The sequence below is a fragment of the Oryctolagus cuniculus genome, chromosome 3, assembly GCF_051225735.1.
Source record: "Oryctolagus cuniculus isolate XC-2025 breed Fujian yellow rabbit chromosome 3, ASM5122573v1, whole genome shotgun sequence".
NCBI lineage: Eukaryota > Metazoa > Chordata > Mammalia > Lagomorpha > Leporidae > Oryctolagus > Oryctolagus cuniculus.
In genome coordinates, this window is record NC_142869.1 from 6,188,891 (window position 1) to 6,203,601 (window position 14,711).

The window sequence follows — 14,711 nt, forward strand, 5'->3', positions numbered from 1 at the left end:
TCACACTGTGGACCAGCCAACTCCCGTGGACACACCGACCCTTCTGCGCTGGAACCTGGCTCTGGAGCTCCATCCGGAAGAGGAAAAGATGGACTACAAAGACAGACAAGCCCTCCAGACCCGGCTGCAAGGGTGAAGGGGCTTCCTGGGAAAACAAGGTAAGAGGAACACCAGAAGGGGGAGTGAAGGTAACCTCATGATAGGAATGAAAGTGGTCATGAATCCACAATGACCGGGAGACAGAAAAGATCTGCCCCCACTGGAAACGACTGTTATACAGAATCCTTACTCGTAAAATCGGTAATTCAGCAGAAGGAAGTCCGTCCTCAGTTAAAATGATGAAACAACTATACCAATAGGTAAATAAATGTGGAACACATGACAGAATGGCCGGGGCGGGGAAGGGGTGGCTGTTGGAGTTAAGACACCAGTTAAAATACCCATCTCCACCATCTCCATCACCAGCTTCCTCCCAGTGCGGACCTGAGGGGTATCAGTGAGGGCTCAGGTAATGGGGCTGCTCCAACCCACAGGAGACCTGGAGTGAGTCCCCCGCTCCCAGCTTCAGGCCAGCCCAGGACAGCCTGTGCCTTTGGAGGCATTTTTGGAATGAATCAGCAAATGGGACACCCTGCCTGCCTCTCTCACTTTCTGATTCTCAAATAAAACTTTTACATTTCTTAAATTAAATTGATTCAAGCTAATATTCTGTATGAATGCTGAAAACCATGAAAAAATAGAGAAAAGGGTATTTGCACAGTGTTCAGGAATCAATTCACAGATTATTCCTGATTGTAAAGGGAGAACCCAGGTCTCCAATTAAAAGATCTGGTGACCTCATACAAACCAGATGAGACCAGAGCAGAGGGGACCAGCTGACAGGACGTGCCTGTCTGAAGGAACACAGGACAGAGTACAGAGCACCCCTGTCCAGGAGATCTGTCCGAAATGTCAGCCTGAATATAATCAAGTCATTGAGACGTCTCACTTCCAGTTTACAGGAAACACAGAGAATAAAACAATGTAAAAGAAACCGCAAGGAAACCATCAGGCAAATCCAGAGACTTTATGAGACAGTTGCCCTAGTCTCCTCAAAACACCGTCACGCGGAAGGCAGGGGTTGAAGGTCTGGGAAGGCAGCTTCTTTAGTTAGAAACTAAAGACGGGGACATGTGTTCAGCCCAGCTATGAAGACACCTGCCTCTCACATCACAGCTCCCAAGTCTGACCCCAGCTGCTGACTCTGGCTTCCTGCCAATGCAGACCCTGGGAGGAGGGGCAATGGCTCAAGTAACTGCATTCCTGCAACTCATTCTACCCATTCTACAGGAGACCTCGATGGAGACCTGAGTTGGCTTCAAAGCTTCGGCTGGACATGCCAGCATTTGGGGAATGAACCAGTGGATGAAGCTCACTCTTGCTGTTTCTCTGCCCCTCAAATAAAAGGAAAAAAAAGTTTTTACCAATTATTGGAGGAAGAAAGAAAAAGCTAAAATGATACAACAACCAAATAAAATACATAAAATTTGATTGGTATCTGGTTCCCAAAAGTGAGGCCATAAAAGGCATTTTTGGTTCAGTTGGGGAAATCTAAAAATGATGTGGATATTCGATATTAGAAAATTACAAACGGCCCTGCCCTGTGGGAAAACACCCTTCCTCCAGGAGGCGCATGCTGGCGAGGGGGCTGAGGCACTCTGCAGTACTGACATCGCGGCATCTCTACAGCGCCCCCACCTCTGCCAGCCACGGGTCCTCAGACTGGTCCTCCTCCTCAGCCCACTTCCTAAAAGCCAAGGGCCCTGCGTCTGACGGACCTGACCCACTTCTGGGCTCACAGAATGATCCCCCTGCTGCCACAGGACTGCCGGGTTGAGCAGGACAGAGGTCGGGCACACCAAGACCAGCGGCTTCATGGCACCTGGAGAGCCGCCTTGCCGCTGCATCCGGTTCACTCACCTGTAAGCTGGGGCAGCTGAGAACAGGGTCCTAGACAGCATGAAGCAGACAAAGGCGCAGCAAAACGCCCAAACCGGTCATCAGCTTGGAGAAGAGCGGCAGCATCCAGCTCAGCACGCGCCACAAAGCTCCCAGCCTCCTCCCAGCCTCCTCCCAGCCTTCTCCCAGCTCTGCTGCGCCAGAACACCTCTCCATCTCCAGCACCGCAGCCCAGGACCAGGCTGCCATCAGCTCTCACCACACAGGGCAGCCAGCGTCCACGGGAGCAACCACAGCACAGCTAGGGCCGGCTTCTCAACTCAGACTTGATTGGCCCCTTCCAAAAACCTCAAAGTAACCACCTCCCTAACACAGGCTCCAGCCCCCACCGCAAGGCTCTGTGGCTCTCGCTAGCTCCAACCACACCACCCTGTCAGCCCCTGGATTTCTCACCCGCCACACGATCTCTCCACACCTCTCCGGTCTAGTACCTCCTCCTCCTCATTCTTTTAATTTTTTAGGAAAATATTTCGTTCATTTTATTCTGAGTTTAATATGTAGCTATTCTTCTAACTAGCCGTCTGTCTACTTTGGACCACATGTGGCCACACAGCCTGCATGTACAGAAAGCTATACAATCTACGTGGACACTTTTTTTTTTTTTTTTGACAGAGTTAGATGGCGAGAGAGAGAGACAGAAAGAAAGGTCTTCCTTCTGTTGGTTCACCCCCCAAATGGCCGCTACAGCCGGCGTGCTGCGCCGATCCGAAACCAGGAGCCAGGTGCTTCTCCTGGTCTCCCATGCAGGTACAGGGCCAAGCACTTGGGCCATCCTCCACTGCCTTCCCGGGCCATAGCAGAGAGCTGGACTGGAAGAGGAGCAACTGGGACAGAATCCGGCACCCCAACCAGGACTAGAACCCGGGGTACCGGTGCCATAGGCGGAGGATTAGCCTAGTGAGCCCTGGCGCAGGCCTATGTGGACACTTTATTACACTCACACAACAAGGAAACTGGCTAGCAATGCATCTGTCACAACATACCCCCATCTTTAAGCAATTCATGAACGTACCTTATTTCAATAACTTTTGGCATATCTTCTTTTCTTATACATGTATTAGTTAGAAATTTCTGTCTAAATATGATTTCAGCTGTATTCCACAGGTGTGTGCATATATGTATGTATACATAGAATATTGCCATCCTTTGAACCAAAATATATTCTAGCTTTGTCTCATTCAGAAATATTTATAAATTTCCAATTACAACAAGACTTTCTTTTGGCCAAGCACTGTGGAGGTAGATGCAAGTTAAGCCACCAGTTGTGACACCTGCATCCCATATCAGGTACCAATTCCAGTCCTGGCTGCTGCACTTCCACTCCAGCTTCCTGCTAATGCACATGGGAGACAGGAGATGCTGGCCCAAGTACGTGGACCCCTGCTACTCATGTGGGAGAGCAGGATAGAGTTCCAAGCTTCTGGCTTCAGCCCATACCACATCTGGTTGTTGCAGCCATCTGAAGAGTGAACCGGTGGATACGAGCAATCTCTGTCCTTCTCTCTGTGTCACTCTGCCTTTCAAGTAAATAATCTGGAAAAAAACTGCTTCTTTTCATTGATTTCTGGCTTAATTTCACAGTTGTCAGAGAACATACTCTATATAATTTTAATCCTTCTAAAGTTGTTGAGACTTCCTTTCTGGGTAGTATATAATAAATTTTGACAAATGTACTGTTGTATTTAAAAAGAACATAGATTCCTCCGCCTGCGGCACTGGCACACCAGGTTTTAGTCCCGGTCGGGGCACCGGATTCTGTCCCGGTTGCCCCTCTTCCAGGCCAGCTCTCTGCTGTGGCCAGGGAGTGCAGTGGAGGATGGCCTAAGTCCTTGGGCCCTGCACCCCATGGGAGACCAGGAGAAGCACCTGGCTCCTGCCTTCGGATCAGCGCGATGCGCCAGCCGCGGCGGCCATTGGAGGGTGAACCAATGGCAAAAGAAAGACCTTTCTCTCTCTCTCTCTCACTGTCCACTCTGTCAAAAAAAAAAAAAAAAAAAAAGAAGAAGAAGAACATAGATTCGACAATTATTAGGTACAATATTCTTTTTTTTTTTTTTTGACAGGCAGAGTGGACAGTGAGAGAGAGAGACAGAGAGAAAGGTCTTCCTTTGCCGTTGGTTCACCCTCCAATGGCCGCCGCGGCCGGCGCGCTGCGGCCGGCGCACCGCGCTGATCCGATGCCAGGAGCCAGGAGCCAGGTGCTTTTCCTGGTCTCCCATGGGGTGCAGGGCCCAAGCACCTGGGCCATCCTCCACTGCACTCCCTGGCCACAGCAGAGGGCTGGCCTGGAAGAGGGGCAACTGGGACAGAATCTGGCGCCCCGACCGGGACTAGAACCCGGTGTGCCGGCGCCGCTAGGTGGAGGATTAGCCTAGTGAGCCGCGGCGCCGGCCTCTTTTTTTATTTTTATTTTTTTATTTTTTGACAGGCAGAGTGGACAGTGAGAGAGACAGAGAGAGAAAGGTCTTCCTTTTGCCGTTGGTTCACCCTCCAATGGCCGCCGCGGCCGGCGCACCTCGCTGATCCGATGGCAGGAGCCAGGTACTTATCCTGGTCTCCCATGGGGTGCAGGGCCCAAGCACTTGGGCCATCCTCCACTGCACTCCTGGGCCACAGCAGAGAGCTGGCCTGGAAGAGGGGCAACCGGGACAGAATCCGGTGCCCCGACTGGGACTAGAACCCAGTGTGCCGGCGCTGCAAGGCGGAGGATTAGCCTAGTGAGCCGCGGCGCCGGCCTAGGTACAATATTCTAAACATCTTCATTAAGTTTAGTATACATTCATGTTCAATTATTCTATATTTTTATAAATTTTTAAAGAATGTAAGTTACCAGTTTAATGCTCTTATTTTTAATGCTTATTTATTATTATTTTTGTTTATTTGAAATGCAGAGCAAGAGAGAGAGGGAGATCTTCCACCCATGAGTTCACTCCCCAAAGGCCAGTAATAGCCAGGACTGGGCCAGGCCAAAGCCAGGAACTTCACCCAGGTTGCCACATGGATGGCAGGGACCCGTGCACTTGAGCCATCATCTGCTACCACCTGGATGCACATCAGGAGGAGGCTGGATGGGAAGCAAAGCAGCTGGGACACAGGCCAGGTCCTCTGGTATGGGACGTGGGAGTCCAAGGCAGCAGCTTACTCCGTTGTGCCACAACCACCACGCCTCCCTACACATTTTTTGTCTGCTTACTGTAACAGCAACTAAGATGGATATGTTAAAATATTCCACTAGGATTTGCTATTCAAACCACAATTATGTTAATTTTCTTTTACATATCTTGAAATGTTATTAGGTACACACAAATTTTAAATTATTATATCTGGAATGAGCCATTTATCAGTATCATATCTTTATCTGTAATTTTTAGCTTCAAAGAGTACTCTATATCATATTAAAATAGCTATGCCAACTTCCTTTGGTTAGTATTTGCATAATATTTTTGTCTGTTCTTTTATTTTTCTTTTTTGAGAAGGAGATAGAGAGAGTGCCCACCCACTAGTTCATTCCCTAAATGACCACAATAGCGGCAGGGCCAAAGCCAGGAGCCAAGAACTCAATGCAGGCCTCCCCAGTAAGTGGCAAGAACCCAACTATTTCAGTCCTCATGCTGCCGCCCAGGGCCCACATTAGCAGACAGCTGCAGTCAGCAGCCAACACCACTAGTCAAACGTAGGCACTCCTGTGGGTGCGTGGGCATCCTAACCAGCACCCTAACCACCAGGCCAGTGCTCACCTCCCATCCCTTTCCCGTTCTGTATCCTTACTTGTCTTAACTAAATCCCTTTAAATGACCTATTCAGGTTTCCCTTTCATAGCCTATCTCAAAGTCTCTGTCATGAGCTGCAGCATTTAAGTACACTCACATTTAATGTCATCACTAACCAGGAGGTACTGAAGTCTTTTTTTCCTCTGCTTCCTGTTGGTCTCACTTGTACAATGTTTCTTCTCCTGCCTTCTTTCAGACTCAGAATTTATTTCTATTCCATTTCCCTCACCTTTTAGCCTAGACATCACATAATCTATCACAATTCTAATGGCTACCACGGATTACATGTATCCGCGACCTTCTGGCATTTACTGGGGCCTTTTCCTGCTCTCTGGAAATGTGAGAACTCCACTGACCTCCTTTCCAACTAGGTGACATTGTCCCTGTCCTGTATTTCAACTTTGAAGAATATTTACTTATTTAAAAGGAAGAGTTATTGGGGGCGGGGGGGTTAGGGAGGGAGGGAAGGAGAGGGAGCTATCCTCTGTCCACTGATTCACTCCCCAAGTGGCCATAACAGTCAGGGCTAGGCCAGGCCAAAGCCAGGAGCCTGGAACCTGATTCTCCCACGTGGGTGGCAGGGGCCCAAGTACCTGGACCATCTTCCGCTACTTTCCCAGAAGCATTAGCATGGAGCTGGACTGGAAGTGGAGAAGCCGGGACTTGAACCAGTGCCCATATGGGACACCGGGGCTGCATGCAGCAGCTTAACCCACTGCACCACAAGGCCAGCCCTCAGGTATTTCAGCGCTGCACACATTTTTAAGCCCAGAGACGTAGCTAACCGTAACCACCAGTAATCCCTGGGGCTGTGCCATGTGCCTGCTTTATGCTGCTCTTCATTCCTTCCTGCAGCCCCTACCTTTCCCCAGAGATCAGTCTCCTTTGGCCACAACCAACCAACCAAAAACCCTTAATGTTTCCTTTAGTGTTGGTCTGCTTATTTGAAAATATCTTTATTTCAACACTATTTCTGAAGGCTCTTTTTGCTGTGCGAAGGACCCCTGGGTTAGCAGTCAGCTTCTCTGACACAGTTCCAACTGATCTCTCCCCTGCAGCCGCAGCTGTCGGGGGTCAACAGCCTCGGGCCACCGTCTGGGTCTCAGCATCTACGGGCTTCCGCAGTTCTACGACACGGCACCTCCGTGCGGCACCCTCCGCGTTCACGGGTTATGAGATCCGCGGACGCTGCCTTCCGCTAACCGTGGGACACTCTCAGGCTTCCTCCTTTCAAGTACTGCCATGCTGCCTGGGACACACGGCAGACGGCGCTCCTGTTCCCCCGGCCTGGGACACACGGCAGGCAGCGCTCCTGTTCCCCCGGCCTGGGACACACAGCAGACCTCGTTCCTGTTCCCCCGGCCTGGGACACACGGCAGGCAGCGCTCCTGTTCCCCCGGCCTGGGACACACAGCAGACAGCGCTCCTGTTCCCCCGGCCTGGGACACACGGCAGACGGCGCTCCTGTTCCCCCGCCTGGGACACACGGCAGACCTCGTTCCTGTTCCCCCGGCCTGGGACACACGGCAGACCTCGTTCCTGTTCCCCCGGCCTGGGACACACGGCAGGCGGCGCTCCTGTTCCCCCGGCCTGGGACACACGGCAGGCGGCGCTCCTGTTCCCCGGCCTGGGACACACGGCAGACGGCTCTCCTGTTCCCCCGGCCCAGGCCTTCTCCTCAACCGCCCCGCTCTTTCCTCCCCAGGCCTCCCTGTGGCTATTTTCTTCTGAACTAGTTTCTGGTCCCTAAATATTTTCAGCTGTGTCTAATCTGCCTTTCCTTTGGTTAATTTTGATTATTACACTTTTCCATTTTAGAATCCTTATTTGCATCTTCTTTATGGTATCTAATTCTCGCCAGAATCCTTTTATCTCCTGGAATGAAGGAGGGACGGCTTCGTGTGAGGCCCCTGGGCCTGCCTCTACAGTCTGTTCTGTCTCTTGGCTGTAACTCTCCGTCAGGCCTCCCTGGGAATCTGGTTTTGGCCAGAACACTGAATCCACGAACCGGCTTGTGGAGGTACTGCAGGTGCACTTCCCTCGCGCCCCAGCGGAGATCGGCCCGCTCCTGTTGGGAACCTGGAGACACGGCACTCTTGGCTCACGCTGATTTCAGAGAGCTGAGCTGATGCAAGCAGGGTGACAGGCCTTCCAAAATTTTATTTCTGGTTTATCCCCATCCCCTGGAAGTGGCTTTCTGGGATCTCACTCCAAATCAGGGTTCACCCTCGACTGCTGCCCTCACAGCCCCCTGTAGGATTCCCCAGGGACGCCAACACCAAGCACCCATCATAACCACGTGGCCTAAATCAGCAGAAGCGTGTCGCCTTACAATCCCAGAGGCAGAAGTCTGACAGCAAGAGGTTAGCAGGGCTGCCCTCCTCCTAAAGGGCCCACCATCACGGCTCCCAGCTCCCAGCGGCCCCAGGCACTCCTCCATCTGTGGCAGCAGCTAATCTCAGGCTGTTTTTTCTCCAAGTGTCCAAACCTCCCTCCCTTTTCTGTTAGAAATATATCAGGGCCGGCGCCGTGGCTCAATAGGCTAATCCTCCACCTTGCAGCGCCAGCACACCGGGTTCTAGTCCTGGTCAGGGCGCCGGATTCTGTCCCGGTTGCCCCTCTTCCAGGCCAGCTCTCTGCTATGGCCCAGGAGTGCAGTGGAGGATGGCCCAAGTGCTTGGGCCCTGCACCCACATGGGAGACCAGAAGCACCTGGCTCCTGGTTTCGGATCAGCGCAATGCGCTGGCCGCAGCGCGCCGGCTGCGGCAGCCATTGGAGGGTGAACCAACGGCAAAAGGAAGACCTTTCTCTCTGTCTCTCTCTCTCTCTCACTGTCCACTCAGGAAGGAAGGAAGGAAGGAAGGAAGGAAGGAAGGAAGGAAGAAATATATCAGACTATTATCAGACTTCACCCAAAATTCAGGATGATTTCATCCCGGGATCTTTAATATTTTTTTTTGACAGGTAGAGTTATAGACAGTAAGAGAGAGAGACAGAGAGAAAGGTCTTCCTTCCACTGGTTCACCCCTCAAATGGCCGCTACAGCCGGCGCGCTGCACCCATCCGAAGACAGGAGCCAGGAACTTCCTCCTGGTCTCCCATGGGGTGCAGGGCCCAAGCACTTGGGCCATCCTCCACTGCACTCCCGGGCCACAGCAGAGAGCTGGACTGGAAGAGGAGCAACCGGGACTAGAACCCAGTGCCCATATGTGATGCCGGCGCCACAGGCGGAGGATTAACTGAGTGAGCCACAGCACCGGCCCCCATCCTGGGATCTTTAACAAACCGTATCTACAAAAACCCTATGTCCTACTAAGGTTACATTACGAGGTTAAGGCCACACCAGATTTGTGTGGAACACAACACCCACTACAGACCCCGCTGATTCCAAAGTCAAAGCAGCCCCGCCTGCCACACTCTCCTCCCCAGACCTCCACCGGCCCAGACCCCAGCCCTCAGCCACGTCCTCTCACGGCGGACCACGCCTGGCAGGACAGCTCTCAGTCCTCAGCCCACCACCGCCAGAAGCACAAGTCCCTTCCCCACCACCTTTCAGATCTCAGCCAAGTGGCCATTTCCCCAAGAAGCCCTTCCCAGACGCCCGAGAGCACGTCAAATCCACCTGCGGGGCCCTCCTGGCACACTCCGGCCCTCTCCTGATTAGCACTTGTCACCACCACAACTTCACATTGACGCTGGCTGCTTTGTCTTCTATTCACTCAAGTCTGTTTTTTTAGGTTGGTCAATAAATTGATTGTCTTCATCAGAAGAATCTTCGTAGAAAATTGTTTGGTCAACCTCTCAGCGGCCTCATCTGAGCTGAGCTTGCTTTCTTTTGAGCTACCCAACCTTTCTCCTGGGCGAGGGACATCTTGGGACAGTTCCACCTCTTCCTAACTTCTCTCTTCACACACTGAAGTCTCTGGTGCAGCAGTGTGGTGAGCTTTCTTACACATCTCCTCCATCATGCCTGGAGTCTCAATGTTTTTTATGTCCTGAGAGAATCACTTCTCTCGTAGCAGGGAAAGCTGCCACCTGCAGTGCCGGCATTCCATACAGGCGCTGTTCGAGACCCGGCTGCTCCACTTCCAACCCAGCTCTCTGCTATGGCCTGGGAAAGCAGAAGATGGCCCAAGTCTTTGGGCCCCCGCACCCACATGGGACACCCAGAGAAATCTCCTGGCTCCTGGCTTTGGACTGGCCTGAGTCCAGCCATTGCAGCCATTTGGGGAGTGAACCAGAGATGGAAGACCTCTTTCTCTCTCTATCTCTGCCTCTCTGTAGCTCTGCCTTTCAAATAAATGAATAAATCTTAAAAAAAAATTTTTTTTTTATTTATTTGAAAGGCAGAGTTGGAGGGTTGGGGGAGATGGAGAAAGAGAGAGAGAGATCTTCCTGTCTGTCGGTTCATCCCCCAAATGGCCACAATGGCCAAGGCCACGCCAGGCCAAAGCCAGGAGCTTAATCCAGGTCTCCCACGTGGGTGCAAGGGCCCAAGCACTTGGAACATCTTCCGCTGCCCTCCCAGGTACATTAGCAGGGAGCTGGACCGGGGGTGAAGCAACCAGGATTCGAACTGGTGTCCACAGGGATGCTGGCATTGCAGGCAGTTTAACCTGCTGTGGTGCCAGCCCCAAGAGAGAGTCGATTCTTGCAAGCACTTTCATCTTCTTCCATTAGGTAATGCACATAATATGCACCGTCCTACCCCACGATGTGCCCGATGTACTTCTGCATTAAACTCCTTGCTTTCAGGACCACAACCAGGGAACCGCCTGGACACGCCTCCATCCACAGCTCCCTTCAGTGCCAGTCCTAGAAAGGCCTGCATCCCAACAGCAGGTGAAGGCACCAGGTTGGCCATCAAAGCTCTCCACAATTGTATTCGTCTCCAGTCACCTCCTCTTGGCCTGCATGAATCTTGCCCGTGCCAAACCCACCGAGAAGCCTCGAGCCAGCAGCGGCCAATACAGCATGCTGCAGCATGACTGGTCAGCCAAGCTTCACTCCACGTTCTGGTAGCTCACGTGCACAAGCTGTGCAGGCTACCGTATGCCCCTCCGCACAGGCACGAGCAGTAATCTGACAAGTGAGATCTCCGTGAGTTACAGCAACCATCATCCTGCGTTTGGGAGGAATGTACTCATTTTATCCAGGACCACCGAGCATTTCGGAGCATGGTAATCAGTTTTACCCTCTTGTCGTCTTCTAAACTTCACCTGATTTCTCTCACGTGGGCCTCGCTCTTGAGAACGTTCACAAACCCTGCGCTGTGAACAGAGGGCGGCATCTGCAGCACAACACAGACCCACAGGCCCAGCAGCTCTCGGAATCTCCTCGCACATGGTTTCTCAGTGAGGCACCCCCCAGTGCTAGCACAGCACTTAAACAGAGTAACACGCCACGCATTTGCTGCATCCTGCCGAATCAGTCAAATGAGAGAGAGAATACTTCTCTCTGTGTGACTCTTTCAAATAAATAAATCTTTATAAAAAAAGGAATTACACAATAAAATATATAAAATTTTTTTAAAAATATGTATTATTTATATGAAAGAATTACACAGAGAGAGAAGGAGAGGCAGAGAGAGAGAAGGAGAGGCACGGGGGGGGCGGGGGTGTCTTCCATCTGCTGGTTCATTCCCCAAATGGCTGCAACAGCCAGAGCTGTGCCGATCTGAAGCCAGGAGCCGGGAGCTCCAGGTCTCCCAGGTGGGCGCAGGGGCCCAAGCATTTGGGCCACCTTCTACTGTTTTCCCAGGCCTCAGCAGAGAGCTGGATGGGAAGTGGAGCAGCCAAGACTCGAACTGGCACCCATATGGGATGCTGGCACAGCAGGCTGCGGCCCTACCCACTACACCACAGCACCAGCCCCAAATAAATCAATCTTTTAACAAAAGATGTTCAATGGCAACTTTCAGCCAGATTTATTTTTATTTGCTCTTCTGACTACAATTTACCCAAACTAGCTTGAACTGGAAGATGGGTCAGAGAGATGACTATTTAGGAACCAAAATAGCCAGGAAGACAGAAATAACCCAAAGCAATCTCTTGGTGCCTCCTTACTATACAGCAGGCACCGTGCTGAGTATTCCACATCGATGGTCCACTTAATTCCAGGGGCTGTCTTCATCAGTTCTACTTTGCAGGTAGGGAAACTGAGGCTTCGGAGCAGTTACTAGTCACTGTCACTGCAACCAGCCCAAGAACTAAATACAGAGGAGAGAGGAGACCCAACCCCAAGCGGGGTATAAACTTGCTCTGGATCCCATGCCTCACTGCACGAGAGCAGCTCTGAACCGCCTGTATCCAGGACCGAAACTCCACGAGAGACTGGCATTAAAAACCCTGACACCACCGCACGTCTACTAGGCTGGCTGTGATGGGAAAGACAGAGTAATAGCAAGTGTCGGTGAGGATGTGAGGAAACCGGGCCTTCCGCGTACGCTGCCTGTGGGAACATAAGCTGACGCGGCAGCTTTGGGAAACAACAGCAGCTCCTCAGAACGTTCAACCCAGGCAGTGAGCCTGCCGTGCGGGGTGAAGATGTCAGCATCCTGCACCGGAACACCTGGGTTCAATTCCCAGCTCCGGCTCCTGACTCCGGCTTCCTGCCAGTGCAGATTCTGGGAGGCAGCAGTGATGACTCGGGTAACTGGGTTCCTGCCACCCACAGGGAAACCTGGACTGAGTTCCGAGGTACCAGCGGCAGCCCCAACCATCACGATCATTTGGGGAATGAAACAGCACTTGGGAGCTCACTCACGTATGTCCTCTGCCTCTCAAATAAATCTGTAAGACTCTAAAAATAAAGTTACACGTAGGGGTGGGTGTTGTGCTGCAGCAGGTTAAGCCTCCACCTGCAACACCAGCAGCCCACATGAGTGCCGGGTTGAGTTGTGGCTGCCCCACTTCCGATCCAGCTCTCTGCTAATGAACCCGGGAAAGCAGAATACGGCCCAACGGGTTGGGTTCCTGCCACCCACATGGGAGACATGGATGGAGTCTGGGTTCCAGGCTCCAGCCTGGCCCAGCCCCAGCTGCTGCAGCACTGCAGCCATTTGGAGAGTAAACCAGCAGATGGAAGATTTCTTTCTCTCTCTCTCTCTCTTGCTTGCTCTCTCACTCTCTAACTCTGCCCTTTAAAAAAAAAAAAAAAAAGATTTATTTTTTTGAAAGACACAGTTACAGAGAGAAATAGAGCTAGAGAAAGTGGCCCAAGGACATGGGCCATCTTCTACTACTTTCCCAGGCCAAAGCAGAGAGCTGGATCAGATGAAGAGCAGCCAGGACTAGAACTGGCGCCCATACAGGATACAGGTGCCACAGGTGGAGGATTAACCCACTGCACCACAGCACCAGCCCCTATGTTTATTTTTTTAAAGGTGTTTTTATTTGAAAGGCAGAGTTAGGGGCTGGCACTGTGGCACAGTGGGTTAAAGCCTTGATCTGCAGCACCACATCCCACATGGGTGCTATTTGAGTCCCGGCTGCTCCACTTCCCATCCAGCTCCCTGCTGAGGCCTGGGAAGGCAGTAGTAGATGGCCCAAGTCCTTGGGCCCCTGCACCCCGTGTAGGAGACCTGGAAGAAGCTTCTGGCTCCTGGCTTTGGATCAACTCAGCTGTGGCTGTTGCAGCCATTTGGGGAGTGAACCAGAAGATGGAAGATCTCTCTCTGTGTTTCTCCCTCTGTCTATAACTCTACCTCTCAAATAAATAATAAAATCTTTATTAAAAAAAAAAAAAGTACATGGCAGGGCCAGAGCTGTGGTGCAGCAGGTTAAAGCCCCAGCATCCCACAGAGGGGCCAGTTCAAATCCCAGCTGCTCCACTTCTGATCCAGCTCCCTGATAATACACTTTGGGCTGCTGCATTCATGTGGGAGACCCAGAAGAAGCTCCTGGCTCCTGCCTTTGGATAGGCTCAGTTCTGTCCGTTGCGGCCATTTGGGGAGTGAGCCAGCAGATGGAAGACCTCTCTCTCTGTCTCCACCTCTCTCTGTAGTGCTTTCAAATAAATAAAACAAACCCTTTCTTTAAAAATGGTAGATAAGATTTATTAAAAAAAAATGTGCATGGTGGGGGGTGTTGTGGTGCGGGTGAAGCCTCCACCTGAATGCCTGCATTCCACATCAAAGCGCTGCGGTTCAAGTTCCAACTCGGTTCCAACTAGCTCCCCGCTGACACACCTGGGGCGCTGACACACCTGGGGCGCTGCAGACCATGGGCCGAGAACCTGGTTCCTGCCACCCACGTGGGAGACTCAGGTGGCAGTCCAGGCTCCTGGCTTCAGGCTACTCCAACCCCAGCTGCTGCTGCGATTTGGCGAGTAAACCAGCAGATGGAAGAACATTCTCTCTGTCACTCTGCCTTTCAAATAAATAAGACTTTTTAAGAGTATACATAAATGTTCATAGTAGCGTTTTCCAGAATAGCAAAGAAGTGGAAATAATCTAAATGCCCTCCAACTGATGAATGGGTAAGATGCAGTGTCTCTATACAATGGAATATTCTTCAGCCATAAAAGAAATGGAGTTCTGGCCGGCGCCGCGGCTCACTAGGCTAATCTTCCGCCTGTGGCGCCGGCACCCCGCGTTCTAGTCCTGGTTGGGGCACCGGATTCTGTCCCAGTTTCTCCTCTTCCAGTCCAGCTCTCTGCTGTGGCCCAGGAAGGCAGTGGAGGATGTCCCAGGTCCTTGGGCCCTGCACCCGCATGGGAGACCAGGAGGAAGCACCTGGCTCTTGGCCTCAGATCGGCGCAGCGCGCCGGCCGTAGCAGCCATTTGGGGGGTGAACCAACAGAAAAGGAAGACCTTTCTGTCTGTCTCTCTCTCACTGTCCACGCTGTCAAAAAAATAAAAAAAAGAAAAAAGAAAAGAAAGAAATGGAGTTCTGATATATGCTACAACATGGATGAACCTTGAAAATACTATGCTGTCAAAG

General features: G+C 51.7%; 1 protein-coding gene and 1 pseudogene across 6 annotated transcripts in view; both read right to left on the bottom strand.

Annotated features, from left to right (window-relative positions):
• The window catches only part of DGKD (diacylglycerol kinase delta), a 114,886-nt gene that overhangs the window by 96,510 nt on the left and 3,665 nt on the right, over positions 1–14,711 (bottom strand). The window lies entirely within an intron of this gene.
• On the bottom strand, positions 9,274–11,169 carry LOC127486678 (large ribosomal subunit protein uL18 pseudogene; annotated as a pseudogene).